This window comes from Pongo abelii, chromosome Y (genome assembly GCF_028885655.2).
Source record: "Pongo abelii isolate AG06213 chromosome Y, NHGRI_mPonAbe1-v2.0_pri, whole genome shotgun sequence".
NCBI lineage: Eukaryota > Metazoa > Chordata > Mammalia > Primates > Hominidae > Pongo > Pongo abelii.
In genome coordinates, this window is record NC_072009.2 from 12,854,078 (window position 1) to 12,876,841 (window position 22,764).

The following is a 22,764-nucleotide window of genomic DNA, read 5'->3' on the forward strand; positions in this document are numbered from 1 at the left end:
GCATCCACACACAAACGTGTCCATGAATTTTCACAGATGCACTATTAACAATAGTCCAAAGATGAAAACCATGCATGACCATCTGACTTATACAGGTAACATTTTTGTTTTAGGCTAAAAATAAACTGCCGCACTGTGTTTGGCTTATTAGTACCTCTGTTTCTTAATTCCTCTGCAATCTCATTCTCCGTGGACTTTTTATTAATAGATTTCTGATTTCTCTGCAGATGAGCTAGGGACCTTGTGTATCATGACTAGAGCAATATGCTGGAAAACCTGATGTAGGTTTAAGGTTCAGGTTTACTAATGAATGTACTGTAATAAATCTTTGCCTATGCACACAGGAATCCTGAAGACACTGCTATGATTCTGGACCTGAGGCACCCTGGGACACCACCGAGAGTTGTGAAGGTGTCTACCATTCTACTGCATGGAAGACTCTGGTTGCTGAGTGGGGCAGCAAGAAATGACCTGGCATTACGACTCCTCCAAGATGTCCAGACTCCCATTCAGCTCTTAGCACTCTTGGGCTATCTGAAGAACCTGAATGGTTCAGAATGCTGGCTCTCTGTGCCACAAATTATTATATCAGATCAGCAGTTACTTTTCTTATTAGGGTAGCAGTTAAAAAAAAAGGTTCATATTTTTAATATTATGGTTCAAGGAATAATTATAATCACAATTGTGTTTAATCCACATCAGAGATGATTGTTCTGATGGTAACTTCATAGGATTTTAGATCTGACAAAAGTTATATGAGGAACATTCTCTTTACAGTCTAGTTTTGTAAAGCAATGTAGAAAGGTTTTCCCTCCCACCTCTTTGCTCACTTCAGAACAAATGAAAAAGTAGGGTTTCGTATTGTTTTGTTTCATTTTTACCTCTTTATGAAAATGTAGCTGAACTTGACTTGGAATTTGGAATTTCATAAGTAAAAATTGACTTGTTAATTTTGCAGAGTGGCATTTAAAAAGTTATTAAAAAGTGACAAGTCTGTCTACATTGGCTCACCCCTGTAATTCCAGCAATTTGGGAGCTTAAACTAAGAGGACAGTTTGAGTCCAGGAATTTGATGCCAGCTTGGGCAATATAGAGGACGTCATCACTAAGCAAGTATACAAAAAAAATTGCCTGGGTGGTGTGGCACACATATAGTCCCAGTTATGTGGGAGGGTGAGGCAGGAGGATAGCTTGAGCTCAGTGATAGATAGAGGCTGCAGTGAGCAAAGATTGTGCCAATGCACTCCAGCCTGGGTAACCAAGCAAGAACTTGTCTCAAAAAACAAACAAACAAACAAAAAAAAACAGCAGAAATGGTGGCTTACACGTGTAATTCCAGCACTTTGGGAGGCTGAAGCAATGGATCACCTGAGGTCAGGAGTTCAAGACCAGTCTGACCATCATGGGGAAACCCCGTCTCTATTAAAAATACAAAATGAGCCAGGAGTGGTGGTGTGTGCCTGTAATCCCACCTACCCAAGAGGCTGAGGCAAGAAAACTGCTTAAATCCTGGAGGCAGAGGTTGCAGTGAGCTGAGATCATTCAGACCTCTGTACTCTAGCCTGGGGTGATAGAGTGAAACTCTACCTTAAAAAAGAAAAAAAAGTGACCAAAAAGAATAAAATAGAAAACAATTGTGATGTAAAATGTTAATGGGGATAAAAATAAACTGAATTTCTGTGTAAAAGTCATAGATACAAGTTTAAAGTGATGATGAGACATAAATGTTAAGACAAATCATAGTGTTATCTCAATACTTAGTGTTTAAATGTGACATATGTTCTTTAGGATAGTTACAGTCCATTTGTCTTTCTAGGAGGGACCGATGAGAATCCAGAAATGTTAAAGATGCAAGTGATGGAAGCGTCCAGCTGTGCCCACCTGTACCCTGACATAGGCAGTTCCGTTGTTTGCTTCATTACTCAGGGCAAAGACTCTGATGCAAATGTGGTACACAATACATTTTTTTCTTACTACATAATAGAAACTATAACTTTGTCCCTATTCAAAAGGGTATATAGCCTGCCTATATGATAAATATAAGTGAATCATTGATCAGTAGGAATACACTTTAAAACTCTTTAATTATGGAACAAAGTCTCTGAAAAATTTTTGTTGTTTTCTTACATGGGTTGTTTTCAATCTCTAGCTATACTAAATAGCTAGTATGCTGCTCTACATACAAATTAGACATTTTATATAATTATTTTATTCTAATAATAGTATCTTTACACCTCAGAGCTTAAAATGAGTCTCATTTTTTATATTTCCCCAATTAAAATAACTTTTCAAGTTTTAATATTCAGTGATTTTTTGTAGTAAACTTTTTGAAGGTATTTGATCAGGATGATTTACTTATGCACTTATCTGATGTCTCCCTTTCTTCCGAGTACACCATTTATCAACTTATTAAAGCTATGATTAAGAAGTTGGAATAGGGATTTAAATCCAAATTCTGTGTTGGAATTTACAGGAGTCAGTGAGTCCAGGATGTGCCATTATGTGTGGACCAATACCTGGCAATGGTAGTTGGAGATAAATAGGCTTCACCAGTCTCAAAGCCCTAGCTACTGCAATGAGTCCACACTTCTCCTGGATCTTATCTACTTCAACAAAAGAAGGCCGTCCAATAAAACAGGTCGTTGTGCCTAGGGTGGAAACTCCTAAGTCCTTTAGTCTCCTTAAACAGCCAACCACACTGTCACTTTCCTCAATCATAATTACTGCAGCCCAAGGACTTTGGTAGCCTAGTGACTATAAATAGTGATGCCACAGTCTGATCACAGCATGATAAAACACCAGAGCATCAACAAGGAAAATATTGACTTAGCCTTTCAAACTCTCTCTAAATGTACCTTCAGTGAATATGGCTTTTCTTCATAACAACTGCTTTCTACCTACTTCCTGAACTAATGCATGGCCTTGGATTGTTTTCATTCTTGAAAATGATTCAAAAGTTCCTATTTAACATGAATGTGAATTCAGGATTTCACTTATCAGCAAAAAAATTTCAAAATGATGCAAAATACAAATGTGAAACTGTATTTGTGAAATTCATTAGTCTTTCAAGTTATCTTTTCATACAAACTCACACACACAATTTTTTTGTAACTATCTGCATATTCTCTTCAGTTGGGGGAAAAAGAGTATCAGAGTTGTTGAAGAATTTATGAAAAAGAAAAAGACAATGCTATACAAGTTTTAACCTATTCATCATACTGTATTTAGTGAAGGAAAACATTACTTTTAAAATCCTACTAAAGTATTGAGTAAATAAATAAAACATATTATTTCAATAACTCTTAAAATACATGTTGATGTAGAAAATACAACAAGGATTAAAAATACATAGACAAACAGATGAAGCCAGGCATGGTGGCTCGTTCCTGTAAGCCCAGCATTTTGAGAGGCCAAGGTGGGCGGAACACTTGAGGTTAGGAGTTCAAAACAAGCCTGGCAAATATGATGAAACCCATCTTGACTAAAAATACAAAAATCAGTTGGACATGTGGGCATGCACCTCTAATCACACCGCCTCAGGAGGGCTGAGGCAGAGGAATCCCTTGGAGCTGGGAGGAGGTGTTGAGGTGAGCCGAGATCATGCCACTTCACTCCAGCCTGAGTGACAGAGAGAGACTCCATCTCAAAACACACACACACACACACACACACACACACACACACGAAAAATGAAAAAACAGTCTGTACTCGAAAAAGTACTCACAGGCAAAGTCACATATCTAACAGAGAAAAAAAGTCCTCTAAACAAATGTTCCACAAGAGCAAATTAAAAATCAAATTTCTTACCTTGCATATAAATTACAAATAATAAACTGAAGAACTGCAAGGGAAAAAAAATCAAAATTTAGAAGTAAGTACTCTAAAAGAAGATGAAAATCATTCAAAAATTTTCTGGATTCTATGTCTCTATATTGCAAAAATGATCATAAAATTTGCCAGAAATAGAACAATCAAAATATATCTTAAAACTTAATAAAAACTTCAAGTCTCACATAAGAATTGCAATGGAAAATGGATGTGTCTGCAGTTTTTCCACACAAATCTGAAAAAACACTATATATTCATACATAACTTCATTGTTTCACTATTCTTTTTTTTTGATTAAATCTTTTTTTTATTATACTTTAAGTTCTAGGGTACATGTGCACAACATGCAGGTTTGTTACATATGTATACATGTGCCATGTTGGTGTGCTGCACCTATTGACTCGTCATTTACATTAGGTATATCTCCTAATGCTATCTATCCTAAAAAAAAAATAAAAAACTTATATATTAATATTAGGTGATATGACAAAGCAGGTGTTAATCATGATAAGTGACACTTGGTGTCACTGCCAGTGCTCAGGTGGGCCTTAATTCCTAGCCAGTTTCCCTCCCTGAACATACACCGAAGGTCCCAGCCATTTAGTAATCTCTTCACGTTTCCTTCCCTGTGAGCCCATTGTGGTCCCCAGGATTCCCTGTGTAGTGGCCTCTCTTGCCTGGGTGGGGAGGGCAGTATGAATGAGGATGGCAGAGGGGAGAAAGTATGTCAGGGGAGACTGCTGTCATGGTAACAGAAAATGATGGGCCCGGGAGAGCCATTCTGGGAGGATGTAGACCTAGACTGGCCTTGGGGGGACGTCTGTGTGGAGGGTAAGGGGGCCTTGCTTGAGCCCAAACTGAGCCCCAAGTGGTAGCAGGCCTCATGGGAGGGAAGGGAGCCAGTATGGGATGATGAGAGAGCTGGCCCTTGAGCCTTGCTTCTCACCCACTGACCTTAGACACTTATGCCTCTTAGGCAGCTTAAGGTTCCTCAATCCTGAAATGTGCATGTTACAGTTCCCTGATGGCCATTTCTCCACCAGCCCATGGATGGCCTGGGATTGCTCACTGCAGTCACCTCCTTGAGGCTTGGATTCTCCATGTGGGGCACAACTCCAGGAATTAAAGGCCTCTCAGTCCCCAGCCCTAGACAGCTCACCTGGCCTCCTCTCTTCTCCCTCTCTAACGGCCTCCTCTCTGCTCCCTCTCTGATGGCCTCCCTTCCACGGGAAGTACTGCAGAGGATTGAGCCACAGGCTCTGGCTAATGATCTGGGGGACTGCAGAAGTGGGTACAGGACAGGTCACGTCATGGCTCAAAGCCACTGCCTCAGAGGCCAAACAATGGCCAGGAAGGTCCTTTCCCATGATGCCCCACCACGGACCTCACTTCAGCAATCCTTCCAGAACTTGGGTAGCCATGGTCAGCCAACCAGCTGCAGAAGCTCAGGTAGGAGGTGTACTACCTGTGGCTGGAGGATTGAGTTTCATGATCCCATAACCACTGGACTGCAGTGGAATGAGACACCCTGTGTCCTGGAGAGAGAGGAGTCAGGAAGGTTCTTGCCAGACCTATATTCCCACACACCAGCTCCCCTACCATGCTGGGAGGCACTCCTTACTGAGGATGCCAAGGCAATACTCCTGAATGATAATTTCATTGTAGAAGTAAAGGTTGTGACAAAAGGAAAACTTCATCCTGACGCCAGTACCTGGGGTGTCTGAGTTCCTCTCCCTATCTGGCCAAGAAGGAGAAGGAGAAGGAGGACAGACTCAAAGGACCATTTCATGTAGCTGTACTAAGGTGGCCTGCTATCTGGAGTAAAGCATGTGTTTCCCCTTCCCAGCTCTGCCACTTAGACACCCCTGGGCCCCAGAGAGAACCTAAACCTGACCCAGACACTGGACCACACCCGCATAGCCAAGCTTGGCAGCCTGGCCTGCAATCCATCATGTAGCTGAGCAGGACTTCATCATTTGTGAACCTGGCCCATAACTGGGTGTGCCCCACAATCTGCATCTGGTCTAGGAGCCATCAGATGACTGGGGGGCATGGGGGTGTGCCATGAAACAACCTTCAACTTTGCAAGAGCACAGAGAGTGTGGGGCAGGGCTATTGCCTAGATCTTTGACCTGGCACCACCACTTGGTGGTCCTCTGTCTCTGCCTGGCATGGTGGCACCATCGTGTCTGTGGTGGTCTTGGCAGCAGGTGGAGCCAGGCCCAGACAGCCTGCTCTGAAAAGGGGTGGGCACAGAAGAAGTGGAGAGAGGGTTATGGGGCAGGGTGCTCTGGTGTGAGGCAGCTGCTTCCTCAGGGTTCCCGAGCTGCAGGAGGCCCTTGTGTGCTGGATGCTGGACAGGCTCTGCTGCTGTCCCGGTGTGCAGTGTCCTCTTCTCCTCATCTCACTGAAGGGTAGGTGAGTCCACCCGAGGGAATCGCTGTGGGTTAAAGGGGCTGCTGGGCTGTGCCTGGCTCTCCCCACAGGGCTCGCCTGGGTGCAATGGAGGCTATAAATGCTCATGGCCTATACCTCTCTGGGTGTAGCGGCGGCAGAAGGAAGAAGGCGTGTTTGTGGACCTGGTGCCTGCCTTGCGGAGGACAGCAGCCCTGTGCACCATGAACCCAAGTCTTGAGCACATTGTGTTTCTGGAGTGAGCCTGTTGGATGCAGGCACCGGGAGCGTGGTTCCATGGCTGGCATGGACATGTAGACTCCCCTTCCTCCAGGGACTTTCGTAGGGAAACATGCCCTTCAACTTTCTGCTGTGTGTAAAGCGTCGTTTGTGCTGCTATTCTCTCTTGTGAGTGCTGTGCTTTGGTTCCTGTCCCTTCTCTACGTGCCCTCAGGGCACTCGAAAGCAAGCTGCCTTCCTATCTGCAGAAGCCTGATCTCGGCTCCCCTCATTGTACCCCATACCCTGACTCCTGGCTGACCTGCAGTGCCTTCGACCGGCCTCCCCCCAACCCCGCTCCCGGGAGCTAGACGCTCACCCCCCTGCTGCCAGGCATCCTGAATTGGCAGCTGCAAAGATATAGCTGTGGGTCAGAAGCCGGGGATACCCTGTGGCCTGGGGCATTTACGGAGCCCAGCTACAAGTGAAGGACCTCCAGTGAGTTCGTTGAGGGCTGGGGCATACTGGGGCCAGGACTAGGCTCTGTGCCCGATGGTCCTGCTGCCGCTTCACGTCGGCCTCCTCCTTGGCCACCGCCTCCATCTCTGCCATGATGTCATCCACCACTAGCACGCCTCCTACCCCAGGCCACCCCCTCCTGCAGAGCCTCCAATGTTAAAACGGTGTCAGGAGTTAAAATGGTCCCACAGACCAACATCTGAGTCTTCCACCGAACGTCCCTGTCACCCATAGACTCTGCGGGCCTCTTTCAGAAAGGCCCGTGGCCTCACCCAGCTGAGAATCACGTCTCACACCTACGTGGACCCAGAGTTCCTGGGAAGCCCCGCACGACCCACAGCCCGCAGTCCTCGCCATGGGGCCCAGATTCCCTGCAGGGTTAGCTGCACACGGGAGCCCAGTAGCCAGAGGCGGAGGCCCTGGGCTTCCACAGCCCTCCTAGCAGGTACTGCGGCCGGTGCTGCGATTGCGAGAGCCTCTGTGCCAGAAAGGCAGTGCACACAGGTCATTGGATGGGCTACCAAGGTGGCTGGCCTCTGGTGTGCCCAGGGCATAGGACAAGAGGTCGTTTGGGATGCCACTGGGAGTACAGCATCCTCAGCGTCCTCAGAAGGAAGCATGGAAGTCGGAGTCTGTATTTTCCTAAATCTGAAAGAGTCCTTGAGGGGTTTTGACTTCTGGGGCAGACGAATTCCACCCCAGCAAGGTACCAGACGACTTACCTCCCACATGCCCGCCCCGCCCCACTTGCCCCAAGCCACCTCTGCTGCCCTTGCCCCAGCAGGCAGCGTTGTTCCCTCTCTCTCTCCCCTCTGGAACTGTACTGTTCAGTACAATCAGCCTACCCTGCCTAATGAAGTGAGATGTTTCATGTGTTGGTGGGTCAATGGCTTGCCACACTCAGGATGCCAGTTAGGGTGTAGGTCTTCCATGCTCACAATTCCAAAGGGCTCACAGTCCGGGTGCGTGTGCCTGAACCCACCACTACCTGGCACAAGCAGCTTTTCAGAGGAGTCTTACCACGGGAGGATGGAGTTGCAGGCCAGCCAGGGGCTGGGCGCCTCGGGAGACGCCAACAGCCCTCGCAATGATTGGTCCACGTCGAGCGCCCTCTCAATGATTGGCAGCTGGAGGTAGATGGGCTTTCCTCGCACAGTTTCTGGTGTCCTTTCCACTCAGGCCCCCTCCAGGGGTCTTTCATGCAGTTGGCCCTTTGGGATCCGGAAGCTGGATGCATAGAACCTGAGGGCCGGGCTACCCTGAGGCTGTTTGTCCTACTGAAAATCGCGTTTATTTTCTGTTTCTCTGGACAGGTTGGGCTCTCGGCAAGAATAAAAAGCGAAGTTTTGGGATTTTGTCTATAAAACGGAATGGGTTTGCTATGTGTGGGTGTTGAATTATGGGAGGAGACAGTGGGGAGAGGACGCCTTAGTGCTGTTAAGAAACTCATTTTTGTTAAACTCATTGATTTTTTCTTGAGGATTGTACCTTTGACTGTCGGACATGTCCGACATGTGAGCAAATTGTGAGAGATGGATGAGGCTCCATTGTTTTCATGTGCACTTTTTTTTTTTTAAAGTGGTTTTTCTCTGTGAATGTGGTCATCATTCAAAATACAGGCAATAGACTTAACCACTGAGATTAAAAACTCATAGTTTTAGTCAGCAAATGTCACATGTCTGATTTGCTTGGCAGGAATTAGCAAATTTTGAGATACTTTACTGTATGTAGAAGTCTGGGGGCATAAATAATCTCAATATAAATTTGCCTCCAAAAAGCCTCCGTAAAGCCTGTAATTGTCTCCTTCCTTGTATGACAGTATTTGAAACATGTTTCATGTATATGTGGCTCCGTGAATAATTTAAACCGAATAAGTGGGTGTAATCTAATTAAATGGAGTTAGATAGCCTAAAACGGAAACAAAGTAAGTGTGCTTAAGTTATTCTATTAACCTGGCACACGGACTTACTCTTGTAATCCTAGCATTTTGGGAAGTGGAAGTAGGAGGACGGCTTGAGGTCAGGAGTTGGAGACCAGCCTGGATAACATAATGGGCTCCTTTAATCTATTGCCATTTTCTTATCAGGGACCTGTTTAGTGGAAGATAATTTTTCCTGAGACAAGGGTTGCCCAGGAGAAGCAGCAGCGAGTTGGACACGTTTGGGAGTGGGGACTGGTATCTGGGCCCGGAGGGGCACGTGGTGGTATGGGGCTTCCTGTGGGAGCAGTGGGACAGGGGGCAGGTGGGGCGGCGGGGCTTCCATGGGAACAGGGTGGGGCAGTGGGGATAGGGGGAGAGCTAGCCAGGATGGTTTCCGGATGAAGCTTAACCAACTCAGGCCATCCTCAGGGGTTATATTCTCCACAGACGGGTATTACAGGTCATTCTCAGGCATCACCTTCAGTCCACAGACAGGTACAGGTTGAAGGCCAGGGTTTGGAGATCCTTGAATTATTATACATTTCAAATCACTAAAAGACGGTAAAATATTTAAAGTGTTCTCCCCCCAAGAACATTTTAATTAGCTTGATTTAATCTTTCATTCAAATATCACACTGGGTGTGGTGATTCACCCTTGTAATCCCGTCACTTTGGTAGTCCCAGCCCGGCAGACTGCTTGAGCCCAGGAGTTGGAGACCAGCTTGGGCAATATGAGGAAAACCGTGTCTATTTAAAAAAATTGCCCAGCTCTGATAGAAAGCGCCTGTAGTTCCAGCTACTTAGAAAGCTTAGACGTTGCAGGATCAGTTGAGGCTGGATGGAGGAGGCTGCAGTGGACAGTGCACTTTAGCAACAGGAGATAAACATCTCAAGAAAAAAGATGCATAAAACATCACACTGTATCTCATAAATATATAGTTTTCAAATGAAATTATTTAAATGGTGGCATTCTTCATATTGCAGCTTAGGAAAATTATCTCTTATCTAATTTTTAGAAACAAGATTTTTTCAGGTACATATCAAAGTGTAGCATTTGTCCATGAAGTCAGTGCCCCTTTTTCTCCGTATGTCACAGATTTTACATATGTAAAGTAAGAAATACTAAAAATATGTCAGCCTCTGGAAGGAAATTTTACTTGAGTTTTCAACACAGTATGTAATAAAATTTTATCTTTTTAGCTTGTTTATTTTTATCTAAATATAGATAATTTTTTACCACTTACAGCACAATGGTAGAAGCAGATCGTCCAACAAGCTTTTCATTGATGGCCTCAATAGAGAAACCAATGAAAAGATGCTTAAAGCAGTATTTACGAAACATGGTCCCATATTGGAAGGTAGTTCTTACAGCCATGTGTGTATGTGTGTGTATTTTCATATGTATATTTCAATATGTGTATTTAAAAGTGTATGATATATATTTTGAAAAAATATATATTTTTTCATAGTTCATTATATACATACACTAAAATACCATATCATTTTTAAACTCCTATTTTGAATTATCTATTTGATATTTGGAAAATTCTCATAGCAGCAGGTTAAGGGTCTCTGCTGAGGTCAACAACTACTTAGAAAGGGAAATGAGGAAAAGGTAATGTGTTGTGGAGTTAGGAAACAAACTGAAATAAAATAGGCTGACTATAGGGGTAACTTAGTATTAAGAATCATAGTAGTGATGTGAAATGCAATTTTTTTTTTGTTTGATGTAACTTTCAGATAGTACCATTTCAGTGAGCCCATTATGTAAACATAAAATGTTTTTATATATTTTAGTTATTTTGATAAAGGATCGAACAGCAAGTCCAGAGACTTTGCATTTATTATTTCTGAGAAGACTGCAGATGCTAAGAATGCTGCCAAAGATATGAATAGAAAGGTAAAAGTCCCTTATTAATAATATTCTAACTCTGTTTTTCAATTAACAATATTTCTAGGTCTTTTTAATATTACTAAACTTTTGAAGATACTAGAATGCCATATGGACCAAATGCTTTAGCCATTCTCTTCTTTGTGCCATATACGTCTAAGTATAGTTGAAAGAGTATTGGAATTAACATTATATAAATTAATCTGTGGTAACCTTTTTCTATGTTTTTATTTCAATGTGAGTGTAAATAGATTTTCAAAGGTTTTGAAGAGCTTTAAAACATAGAAGGAACCCTCATGTAAATGAAAGCAATAATTCAACAATTATTAAATGCTATTAAAGGAATTACTTCCAATTCTTGGAAGTACTTCCACAGCATATACAAACTGTGGATGGACATCCAGACAGACTCAGAAGGAGGAAAGATTCTCTATCATTTTCTGAAACTATATTCTTGAGAAAGTATATTTAAATAAGACCTTTACATTTAAGGAAGTGTTAAGTACTTGAAAACTTGAAAATAGAAAATAATATGAGAACAATTGAAGTTGGATAACAGAAGAAATGACTGGCTGGCATTTTTGCCCCGTCCTTGCTCTTTTCTCCTAAGGACTTTTTTTTTTTTTTTTCCTGTCACCAGAGTGATTTATGTAACATGAAAACTTAATTACACATTTTCTCAGTGTACTTGAGGACTTGTTTTTACCCAGTCAATGGTCTCTTGTGCTACTGGGTCTTAAATCTAGGGATTGTATGTTTATTAAAGCTTTAAACTTTTATGTAATTCTATTAACTATTGAATTCCTTTACATGGTAGTCAAGATCATTCCATTCTGGGCCCTTTAGAGCTTTTTTGCTTTACATCATTATCACAATCCCTCTGGATGTGGTGGCTCATACCTGTAATCCCAGCACTTTGGAGGTGAAGGCGAGCAGATCATGAGGTCAGGAGATCAAAACCATCCTCGCCAACATGGTGAAACCCCATCTCTACTAAAATACAAATAATTAGTCAGCCATGGTGGTATGTGTCTGTAGTTCCAGCTATTTAGGTAGGCTGAGGCAGGGGAATCATTTGAACCTGGGAGGCAGAAGTTGTAGTGAGCCGAGATCACGCCGTCGCACTCTAGGCTGGTGACAGAGTGAGACTCCATCTCAAACAAAAAATAAATAAAAAATAATAAATAACATTATCCCAATCTGTAGCTCCTGTTTCTCTTTACACTATCTCCAAAATGCTTTCTGAGAATTATCCTTCCCCGTGTATGTCTCATGAATAACACTTTATGCTTGAAGAACAACTTAGATTTCATATTTTCTTCCTCATTGAATATCGTAGGTATATATTACACTCACTGTACCATGTATTAATCTATTGACTGTGAAATTGTCTATAGTGCATATTTAAGTTTTCCTAGTTGTTTTTATTTCTGTTACATCTATCACACTTCCTGGCACATAGCAGAAAGTATATTTGTATTCACACTTATGAATTAGTATTTTAAGCTGTGATAGAAACCGAGAGTAGTTTTTGATTCATGGCTTTGTGGTAGGTACGGAGATAACTTTGACTTACGTGTAGTAATCTAGGATAATTTCTTTTTCCTCCTAGTTTTCAAGCACAAGAGCAGGTAATTCGTGTAGAGTATTTGTTTGTTTGTTTTTATTTTTTAAGACGGAGTCTTGCTGTATCGCCAGGCTGGACTGCAATGGGGTGATCTTGGCTCACTGTAACCTCTGCCTCCTGGGTTCAAGTGATTCTCCTGCTTCAGCCTCCTGAGTAGCAGGGACTACAGGCATGTGCCACCACACCCAGCTAATTTTTGTATTTTGTGTAGGGAAGGGGTTTCACCCTATTGGCCAGGATGGTCTCTATCTCTTCACATCATGATCTGCCCGCCTCAGCCTCCCAAAGTATTGAGATTACAGATGTGACCCAAAGTGCCTGGCCAATGTAATTTCTGAATTACCTAATTTCACATAATTTATTGTGTAAAAATAAATAAAATTGTTATATGCATATAAATGTTAAGACAGCCAATAAAGGAGGTTCTTAGAGTTTTCAGGGGGAATGAACAATTTAGGGAATTTGGCTGACTTCCGAACACTGGGAAGGAAGCAGCTGTGCACAAATCTGGGGAAAATATTTTGGGCCCAGAAATAACAAAAGAAGTTTCAAGGTAGGAACAATTGGCGATGTGGCTGCAAGAGGTCTTGTAAGGGGTTTAAGATCTTCCCCCAAATAACAAAAGCCCTGTAATTTTTAAATTGAGTTATTAACTGAACTGTTTTCAAAAATTACTTTGGCCTATAGAAAAGATTACACTGAAAAATGTTATTGTGAAATTAATTAGGACATTTAAGCATTTATGAGAAATTTTATGAAGTACTATATTAAGAGTCATTTTTTAGGGACATGTCTAAGGCAAAATAAGAAATGAGTAAGGCAAGAAACCTTAAAGAGATCAAACAAAGATCACAATTACAGAGACATTTTTACAGTAAGTATAGAATTGTAAATCATATAGGGACATTTTATGTAAGTGTTAGCAGATCAAAGAGGAAATTACTCATAATGACCAATAGGATTAATCACTTTGAATAAATAACCTCATTTTTTTTAAATGACACATCCTATCATATACCTTTGGGACACTGAGACTTTTATATCAGTGATGTGAATACAAAGATGAAGTGGATTATATATTGTAAAAAAACAGATGTGCCATATTGTTCTATAGAATGTGTGATGGGTTAATCTTTTTTTCTGAGTTTTTTTTTTTTTTATAATACAGGAGTTTTCAAGGACTCTGAATAACATAATTTGTGATTGGTCCCTTAATGGAAGGCATGTACTCAGTAAATGTCTCAAATTTGGCATGGGGAAAGACGTGTTCATTTTAGGAGAAAAAAAGGTTTTCTTTGGGAGAAAATATCTAGAATTGAACTATAGTCAATGTGAAAATATTTATAAAATGGGCTTAGATTAAATGTGTCAATGTTATTGATAGTACCCTTAATACTTGTAGTCTTTGGATGGAAAAGCAATGAAAGTAGAAGAAAGCAAGAAACTATCTTTTCAAAGTGATGGTAGGCAGAGACCACCACCTTCTTCAAGGAACGGAAGCCCTTCAGGAAGTCTGAGATCTGTAAGAGGAAGTAGTGGAGGAACAAGAGGGTGGCTTCCCTCACATGAGGGACACTGCGGTAATGTTACAAAATATAAATATAGAACCATAGTACTGAAAGAAAATACACTTGAAGATATAAAAATTTCTCAATTTTATTTATTTCCTTTGTGAACAGAAAATTAACTTATTGATAAGCAAAATTATTTCTAAGTATTGAAACTGTATTATAAGAATGATTGAACTAATATCTGAAATTTGTTTCAAAATTGTAATAACTTTGCATTGAAATAACACGAATTTCAAACTGAATTGAGTTTATGAATGCTAATTGCCTGTACTCAACAGGTTTTCTGAAGAATTCATTTATATTCATTATACTTCAGAGTTTTCTACTTTGCGGCCCCGAACTTCGTATCATTTGTATTATCAAATTACGATGGCATATTTAAAACTTTCCAAAAGGAAAAAAATAACTCAGTACTGAAGATTGATTTTGCATTATTTGTTTTTTTGTGTATACATGTGCAAACATCTGTGCAAATCTATTGCTTTGTAATTTTAATATGGAGAGTTTGTACATTGGCCTGCAATAAAGCATTTTCAGTTTAACAAATGCAGAACTTTAATGTCTGAAAACAGTCTGTGGCTCTGTAAAGGTAAAAAAACACTGCTTCACAGATATGTATGTATCTTTCTTTGCTGGAGGATGAGTCATGGAAAATGATATTTATGAGTGATTTACACAATGGAAATGAGGGGTCAATTTTTACATAAAAAAGAAAAACAAACCGTGTATTTAAAAAGAAAAAAAAAACTATTGGATGGGCTGGGCAAGGTGGCTCACGCCTGTCATCTCAGCACTTGGGGAGGATAGGGTGGGTGGAACAGGAGGTCAGGAGTTCCAGACCAGCCTAGCCAACATGGTGAAACCTGTCTCTCCTAAAGATCCAAAAAATTAGCCTGGCATGGTGGTGTACACCTGTAATCCCAGCTATTCAGGAGGCTGAGGCAGGAGAATCACTGGAACCTGGGAGGCAGAAGCTGCAGTGAGCTGAGATCATGCCATTGCACTCCAGCCTGGGTGATAGGGCAAGAGTCCATCTCAATAAATAAAGAATGAATGAATGAATGAATAAATAAATAAATAAATAAACTTATCAGTTAACTTGTATTATCTATTAACCAACCTTCAAAAATCTATCATTTAATTTCAAATTTTAACAACCAGATGTGTAATTAAATGGAGTTTTTTTTTTTAAAGTTGAAACTGCAGTGTTTGCTCAATTTTAAGATGCATAGCTTCATGGTTATTTTGTCTCCATTGATCTTGAGGGTGAGGTTCAATAATACTCTACCATGTGTGAGAATTTTCGTATTCTAACCTATAACACCACCTCGCAATTGGCATATATCTACATTTTTTGTAGATATATAAAGATATATTTTATATTATTTAATATGCAATTCTTAAAGATTATTAGAATTTAGCATAGTCTAATCTGACAATTAGTGTTTCATAAAGGAAGTTTAAGACTTCTATATTCTGTTAACAAATTTTAGATATAATATATTTTCCTGATGTGTCACCTTTTGATATTGTAAATATTTGAGTTTCTTTGAATGGAATTTAGTTAATCTTTATGATATGCTTGGACAATTTTTCCTAACAGAATGATATAAACTATCATTTATCATTTTTCTTTTAAAATTTTTTCTTTATGTATATTATACTTAGATATTTTACTGACAGATTTCTGCTTCCTGTTTACTCCCCACTTTTCACACATCTCCTTTTCACACCAACATATTATGATTATTGAGTTTCTTTCTAGATTTTCTAAAAGGATTTTTATTACTTGAATTGTATTACCTTCATATAGAAATGTTAATTTTATTAGTTTAGGTAAGTGTGAATTTGTAAGATTATAATAGGTAGAAAACTTTATAAACAACTAAAACTTAGCCATTTAAGAAACAGTGATGTTAGTTAACTAAAATATTTTGTTGGAAATACAGATGAGATCAAGATACATGATTGATCTCAATATGAATTATTTTTTATTTTTTATTTTATTATTATTATACTTTAAGTTTTAGGGTACATGTGCACAATGTGCAGGTTAGTTACATATGTATACATGTGGCATGCTGGTGTGCTGCACCCATTAACTCGTCATTTAGCATTCAGTATATCTCCTAATGCTATCCCTCACCCCTCCCCACACCCCACAATAGTCCCCAGAGTGTGATGTTCCCCATCCTGTGTCCATGTGTTCTCATTGTTCAATTCCCACCTATGAGCGAGAATATGCGGTGTTTGGTTTTTTGTTCTTGTGATAGTTTACTGAGAATGATGATTTCCAATTTCATCCATGTCCCTACAAAGGACATGAACTCATCATTTTTTGTGGCTGCATAGTATTCCATGGTGTATATGTGCCACATTTTCTTAATCCAGTCTATCAGTGTTGGACATTTGGGTTGGTTCCAAGTCTTTGCTATTGTGAATAACGCCACAATAAACATACATGTGCATGTGTCTTTATAGCAGCATGATTTAAAGTCCTTTGGGTATACACCCAATAATTGGATGGCTGGGTCTAATGGTATTTCTAGTTCTAGATCCCTGAGGAATCACCACACTGACTTCCACAAGGGTTGAACTAGTTTACAGTCCCACCAACAGTGTAAAAGTGTTCCAATTTCTCCACATCCTCTCCAGCACCTGTTGTTTCCTGACTTTTTAATGATCGCCATTCTAACTGGTGTGAAATGGTATCTCATTGTGGTTTTGATTTGCATTTCTCTGATGGCCAGTGATGATGAGCATTTTTTTCATGTGTTTTTTGGCTGCATAAATGTCTTCTTTTGAGAAGTGTCTGTTCATGCCCTTTGCCCACTTTTTGATGGGGTTGTTTGTTTTTTTCTTGTAAATTTGTTTGAGTTTATTGTACATTCTGGATATTAGCCCTTTGTCAGATGAGTAGGTTGTGAAAATTCTCTCCCATTTTGTAGGTTGCCTGTTCACTCTGATGGTAGTTTCTTTTGCTGTGCAGAAGCTCTTTAGTTTAATTAGATCCCATTTGTCAATTTTGGCTTTTGTTGCCATTGCTATTGGTGTTTTAGACATGAAGTCCTTGCCCATGCCTATGTCCTGAATGGTAATGCCTAGGTTTTCTTCTAGGGTTTTTATGGCTTTAGGTCTAACGTTTAAGTCTGTAATCCATCTTGAATTAATTTTTGTATAAGGTGTAAGGAAGGGATCCAGTTTCAGCTTTCTCCATATGGCTAGCCAGTTTTCCCAGCACCATTTATTAAATAGGGAATCCTCTCCCCATTGCTTGTTTTTCTCAGGTTTGTCAAAGATCAGATAGTTGTAGATACGCAGTGTTATTTCTGAGGGCTCTGTTCTGTTCCATTGATCTATATCTCTGTTTTGGTACCAGTACCATGCTGTTTTGGTTACTGTAGCCTTGTAGTATAGTTTGGAGTCAGGTAGCATGATGCCTCCAGTTTTGTTCTTTTTGCTTAGTATTGACTTGGCCATGCGGGCTCTTTTTTGGTTCCGTATGAACTTTAAAGTAGTTTTTTCCAACTCTGTGAAGAAAGTCATTGGTAGCTTGATGGGAATGGCATTGAATCTATAAATTACCTTGGACAGTATGGCCATTTTCACGATATAGATTCTTCCTACCCATGAGCATGGAATATTCTTCCATTTGTTTGTATCCTCTTTTATTTCATTGAACAGTGGTTTGTAGTTCTCCTTGAAGAGGTCCTTTACGTCCCTTGTAAGTTGGATTCCTAGGTATTTTATTCTCTTTGAAGCAATCGTGAATGGGAGTTTACTCATGATTTGGCTTTCTGTTTGTCTGTTATTTGTGTATAAGAATGCTTGTGATTTTTGTCCATTGATTTTGTATCCTGAGACTCTGTTGAAGTTCCTTATCAGCTTAAGGAGATTTTGGGCTGAGACAATGGGGTTTTCTAGATATACAATCATGTCATCTGCAAACAGGGACAATTTGATTTCCTCTTTTCCTAATTGAATACCCTTTATTTCCTTCTCCTGCCTAATTGCCCTGGCCAGAACTTCCAACACTATGTTGAATAGGAGTGGTGAGAGACGACATCCCTTCCTTGTGCCAGTTTTCAAAGGGAATGCTTCCAGTTTTTGTCCATTCAGTATGATATTGGCTGTGGGTTTGTCATAGGTAGCTCTTATTATTTTGAGATACATCCATCCCATCAATACCTAATTTATTGAGAGTTTTTAGCATGAAGAGTTGTTGAATTTTGTCAAAGGCCTTTTCTGCATCTATTGAGATAATCATGTGGTTTATGTCTTTGGTTCTGTTTATATGCTGGATTACATTTATTGATTCGTGGATCTTGAACCAGCCTTGCATCCCAGGGATGAAGCCCACTTGATCATGGTGGGTAAGTTTTTGATGTGCTGATGGATTCGGTTTGCCAGTATTTTATTGAGGATTTTTGCGTCAATGTTCATCAAGGGTATTGGTCTAAAATTCTCTTTTTTGGTGTGTCTCTGCCCACCTTTAGTAACAGGATGATGCTGGCCTCATAAAATGGGTTAGGGAGGATTCCCTCTTTTTCTATTGATTGGAATAATTTCAGAATGAATGGTACCAGTTGCTCCTTGTACCTCTGGTAGAATTCGGCTGTGAATCCATCTGATCCTGGACTCTTTTTGGTTGGTAAGCTATTGATTATTGCCACAATTTCAGAGACTGTGGTTGGTCTATTCAGAGATTCAACTTCTTCCTGGTTTAGTCTTGGGAGGGTCTATGTGTCGAGGAATTTATCCACTTCTTCTAGATTCATCTATTTGATTCTTCTCTCTTTTCTTCTTTATTAGTCTTGCTGGCGGTCTATCAATTTTGCAGATCTGTTCAAAAAACCAGCTCCTGGATTCATTAATTTTTTGAAGGGCTTTCTGTGTCTCTAATTACTTCAGTTCTGCTCTGATTTTAGTTATTTCTTGCCTTCTGCTAGCTTTTGAATGTGTTTGCTCTTGCTTTTCTAGTTCTTTTAATTGTGATGTTAGTGTGTCAATTTTAGATCTTTCCTGCATTCTCTTGTGGGCATTTAGGGCTACAAATTTCCCTTATCACACTGCTTTGAATGTGTCCCAGAGATTCTGGTATGTTGTGTCTTTGTTTTCATTGGTTTCAAAGAACATCTTTATTTCTTCCTTCATTTTGTCATGTACCCAGTAGTCATTCAGGAGCAGGTTGTTCAGTTTCCATGTAGTTGAGTGGTTTTGAGTGAGTTTCTTAATCCTGAGTTCTAGTTTGACTGCACTGTGTTCTGAGAGACAGTTTGTTATAATTTCTGTTCTTTTACATTTGCTGAGGAGAGCTTTATTTCCAACTATGTGGTCAATTGTGGAATAGGTGTGCTGTGGTGCTGAAAAAAATGTATATTCTGTTGATTTGGGGTGTAGAGTTCTGTAGATGTCTATTAGTTCCACTTGGTGCAGAGCTGAATTCAATTCCTGTGTATCCTTCTTAACTTTCTGTTTCATTGATCTGTCTAATGTTGACAGTGGGGTGTTGAAGTCTCCCATTATTATTGTTTGGGAGTCTAAGTCTCTTTGTAGGTCACTGAGGTCTTGCTTTATGACTCTGGGTTCTCCTGTATTGGGTGCATATATATTTAGGATAGTTAGCTCTTCTTGTTGAATTGATCCCTTCACCATTATGTAATTGCCTTCTTTGTCTCTTTTGATCTTTGTTGGTTTAAAGTCTGTTTTATCAGAGACTAGGATTGCAACCCCTGCCTTTTTTTGTTTTCCATTTGCTTGGTACATCTTCCTCCATCCCTTTATTTTGAGCCTATGTGTGTCTCTGCACGTGAGATTGGTTTCCTGAATACAGATCAGTGATGGGTCTTGACTCTTTATCCAGTTTGCCAGTCTGTGTCTTTTAATTGGAGAATTTAGCCCATTTACATTTAAGGTTAGTATTGTTATGTGTGAATTTGATCCTGTCATTGTGATGTTAGCTGTTTATTTTGCTCATTAGTTGATGCTGTTTCTTCCTAGCCTCGATGGTCTTTACAATTTGGCATGATTTTGCAGTGGCTGGTACTGGTTGTTCCTTTCCATGTTTAGTGCTTCCTTCAGGAGCTCTTTTGGGGCAGGCCTAGTGGTGACAAAATGTCTCCACATTTGCTTGTCTGTAAAGTATTTTATTTCTCCTTCACTTATGAAGATTAGTTTGGCTGGATATGAAATTCTGGGTTGAAAATTCTTTTCCTTAAGAATGTTGAATATTGGCCCCCACTCTCTTCTGGCTTGTAGATTTTCTGCTGAGAGATCTGCTGTTAGTTTGATGGGCTTCCCTTTGTGGGTAACCTGACCTTTCTCTCTGTCTGCCCTTAACATTTTTTCCTTCATTTCAACTTTGTTGAATCTGATAATTATGTGTCTTGGAGTTGCTCTTCTCGAGGAGTATCTTTGTGGCGTTCTCTATATTTCCTGAATGTGAATGTTGGCCTGCCTTGCTAGATTGGGGAAGTTCTCCTGGACAATATCCTACAGAGTGTTTTCCAACTTGGTTCCATTCTCCTCGTCACTTTCAGGTACACCAATCAGATGTAGATTTGGTCTTTTCATATAGTCCCATATTTCTTGGAGGCTTTGTTCATTTCTTTTTATTCTTTTTTCTCTACACTTCCCTTCTCGCTTCATTTCATTCATTTATCTTCCATCACTGATACCCTTTCTTCCAGTTGATCGCATTGGCTCCTGGGCTTCTGCATTCTTCACATAGTTCTCGAGCCTTGTCTGTCAGCTGTATCAGCTCCTTTAAGCACTTCTCTATATTGGTTATTCTAGTTATACATTCGTCTAATTTTTTTTTTCAAAGTTTTCAACTTCTTTGCCTTTGGCTTGAATTTCCTTCTGTATCTCAGAGTAGTTTGATCATCTGAAGCCTTCTCTCAACTCAGCAATGTCATTCTCCATCCAGCTTTGTTCCATTGCTGGTGAGGAACTGTGTTCCTTTGGAGATGGAGAGGTGCTCTGCCTTTTAGAGTTCCCAGTTTTTCTGCTCTGTTTTTTCCCCATCTTTGTGGTTTTATCTACTTTTGGTCTTTGATGATGGTGATGTACAGATGGGTTTTTGATGTGGACGTCCTTTCTGTTTGTTAGTTTTCCTTCTTACAGAGAGGACTCTCAGCTGCAGGTCTGTTGGAGTTTGCTAGAGGTCCACTCCACACCCTCTTTGCCTGGGTATCAGCAGCGGTGGCTGCAGATCAGCGGATTTTTGTGAACCACGAATGCTGCTGTCTGATCGTTCCTTTGGAAGTTTTGTCTCAGAGGAGTAGCTGGCCATGTGAGGTGTCAGTCTGCTCCTACTGGGGAGTGTCTCCCAGTTAGGCTGCTCGGGGATCAGGGGTCAGTGACCCACTTGAGGAGGCAGTTTGCCCATTCTCAGATCTCCAGTTGCATGCTTGGAGAACCAGTACTCTCTTCAAAGCTGTCAGACAGGGACACTTAAGTCTGCAGTAGTTACTGCTGTCTTTTTGTTTGTCTGTGCCCTGCCCCCAGAGGTGGAGCCTACAGAGTCAGGCAGGCCTCCTTGAGCTGTGGTGGGCTCCACCGAGTTCAAGCTTCCCAGCTGCTTTGTTTACCTATGCAAGCCTGGGCAATGGCGGGTGCCCCTCCCCCAGCCTCTCTGCCACCTTGCAGTTTGATCTCAGACTGCTGTGCTAGCAATCAGTGAGACTCTGTGGGTGTAGGACCCTCTGAGACAGGTGTGGGATATAATCTCCTGGTGCACCGTTTTTTAAGCCTGTCAGAAAAGCACAATATTAGGGTGGGAGTGACCCGATTTTACAGGTGCTGTCTGTCACCCCTTTCTTTGACTAGGAAAGGGAACTCCCTGACCCCTTGCACTTCCTGAGTGAGGCAATGCCTCACCCTGCTTCAGCTCACACACGGTGCACTGCACCCACTGTCCTGCACCCGCTCTCTGGCACTCCCTAGTGAGATGAACCCGCTACCTCAGATGGAAATGCAGAAATCACCCATCTTCTACATCGCTCATGCTGGGAGCTGTACACCAGAGCTGTTCCTATTCAGCCATCTCAGTTTTCTCACAATATGAATTATTATGGGGAACCCTTTCCATTTAAAAGAGGACCATCTTTAAAAAGTGGAGGTCCCCCTCTAAGAAAATCTCTTGTGCTGTGGTAAGAAGCAATTGTTGTATGGGAGGCCAAGGTAAATGCTACCTGATAGAAAGACCATAGTTTTTGTATGACTAAAAATGAGCTATTTTAACTGGAAGCTTAGCTTAAAGTTCATCGAACAAAATAGAAGTGACACAAACATGGGCATAATTAGTGATCGATAGCTTTTATTATAGTTTCTATCTCCCTAGGTACATTTCAGTATTTCTTCAGGTTAAGAAATACTTGAGCTTCTCATTGCAGATCAAAGAAGTGACTAGAATGAGGCCAGAATTCCTTATAATCCCATGTTTGCTAGAGAATTCTCCTTAATTTTTCTATAAGTTCCTAACAGTATTTTTTCTTGATATGCTTCTTCATCTAATGAATTATTCCATTTCCTAGGTCTCCTAGTACTGGTCCCTGGTGTGCCAATCTAAACGTTACTTGTTCAGTTTCTTTGATGGGTTGCAGTCTTTCTTACAGGTCAGAGAGCATTGGTGAGAACACAGCTTACTACAACCTCAAATTCCTGGGTTCAAGCAGTTCTCATGTTTCAGCCTCCTGAGTTGCTGCAACTACAGGCATGCACCACCAGCCATAGCTAAATTATTTTCCTATATTTTTGTTGGGAGAGAATCTCATTACATTGTCAAAACCAA

The 22,764-nt window shown here is 40.7% G+C and overlaps 1 pseudogene; it reads left to right on the forward strand.

Annotated features, from left to right (window-relative positions):
• The first annotated feature begins 10,131 nt into the window (after positions 1-10,131).
• LOC129053121 (RNA-binding motif protein, Y chromosome, family 1 member A1-like) lies at positions 10,132-22,542 on the forward strand (annotated as a pseudogene).
• Positions 22,543-22,764: the final 222 nt, after the last annotated feature.